Source organism: Epinephelus moara, chromosome 17, assembly GCF_006386435.1.
Source record: "Epinephelus moara isolate mb chromosome 17, YSFRI_EMoa_1.0, whole genome shotgun sequence".
Lineage (NCBI taxonomy): Eukaryota > Metazoa > Chordata > Actinopteri > Perciformes > Serranidae > Epinephelus > Epinephelus moara.
In genome coordinates this window covers 29278436-29280278 of record NC_065522.1, presented here as the reverse complement: position 1 = coordinate 29280278, position 1843 = coordinate 29278436, and positions in this window count along the sequence as shown.

The following is a 1843-nucleotide window of genomic DNA, read 5'->3' as shown; positions in this document are numbered from 1 at the left end:
CTATTGCACGTCTGTCCGTCCTGGAAGAGGGATCCCTCCTCAGTTGCTCTTCCTGAGGTTTCTACCGTTTTTTTTCCCCGTTAAAGGGGTTTTTTTGGGGAGTTTTTCCTTATCCGCTGCGAGGGTCATAAGGACAGAGGGATGTCGTATGCTGTAAAGCCCTGTGAGGCAAATTGTGATTTGTGATATTGGGCTTTATAAATAAAATTGAAAATTGAAATAAAAAAAAATTTAAATTGAAGTTGTGGTATTAATGGGACCCTAGTAGTAGTACTTATGGTAGTGAAAGTACTGATGGTAGTAGTAGAAGGAATCCTAAGTAGAAGTTGCAGTTGTAGGAGAAGTAGTGGTAGTTATAACAGAGGTAGTGAAAGTATTGGTTGGTTTGTGTACTCATTTTCGTAGGTGGTATAAGCTAGTAGAAGTAGTAATAGTACTAGTGATAGTGAAAATAATAGTACCAGCAAAAGTATCGGTCGTAGTAGTTTAAGAAGAAATAATATAGCAGTACAAGTTTTGGTGGTAATAGGAACCTTGGATTGGTAGTTATGGTGGTGAAAGTATTGGTGGCAGTAATAGTGGAACTGGAGGTAGTAGAAATAGTGATAGTTATAATAGTACTAGTAAATTGGTCGTACTATAGTAGCATTTAAAAATAGTAAGCAGTAATAATAGCAATACAGGTTTTTACAAACGAGAGTAGTGATGCGAGTACAAACAGTAAAAGTATTAGTAAAGGTAATAGCACATACATAAGTGAAGTTGTGATAAAAGTAGCCGGAGCCCAGTAGTAGTAGTAGTAGTAAACATAGTAGCAGTAGCAACAGCAGTGACATTGGTAGTTACAGTAACAGAAGAAGTAGTGGTAGGTATAATACAAGTGGTAAAGGTATTGGTAGAAGTAGTAGCAGCAGCAGTAACATTAGTAATTTCAGTAATAGAAGAACTAGTGGTAGGTATAATAAAGGTGGTAAAAATATTGCTGGTAGTAGTAGTAGTAGCGGCAGTAACATTGGTAGTTTCAGTAGTAAAAGAAGTAGTGGTAGGTATAATAAAGGTAGTAAAAGTATTGCTGGTAGTAGTAGCAGAAGTAGCAGTAACATTGGTAGTTTCAGTAGTAGAAGAAGTAGTGGTAGGTATAATAGAGGTGGTAATAGTATTGGTGGTAATAGTATTGGTGGTAGTAGTAGTAGAAGTAGTAGTAACATTGGTAGTTTCAGTAGTAGAAGAAGTAGTGGTAGGTATAATAAAGGTGGTAATAGTATTGGTGGTAGTAGTAGTAGAAGTAGTAGTAACATTGGTAGTTTCAGTAGTAGAAGAAGTAGTGGTAGGTATAATAAAGGTGGTAAATATATTGCTGGTAGTAGTAGTAGTAGTAGTAGTAGTAGCAGCAGCAGCAGCAGTAGCAGTAGTAACAATAGTAGTTGCAGTAATAGAAGAAGTAGTGGTAGGTATAATAAAGGTTGTAATGGTATTGTAGTAGTAGTAGTAGTAGTAGTAGTAGTAGTAGTGGCAGTAACAATGGTAGTTGCAGTAGTAAAAGAAGCACAGGTAGGTAAAAGTATTGGTGGTAGCAGTAGTAATAGCAGCAGCAGTAACATTGGTAGCTGCAGTAGTGGTAGAGGTATTGGTAGTAGTATTTGGAGTTAAGAAGTAGTGATAACAGTAGAGTTGGACCTCGGTAAATATTGCAGTAGTAGTACCTTAGCTGCTGTGACCATGTGTTGAAGCAGATTATTTTTACTGTGTATTTGACAGAGTGCAGTGTCCAGTCTCCGCCTGCAGGGGGAGACAGGCGGCTGTTTGTGTGATGTAGGAGAGACTGTGATCAACATGATGAACT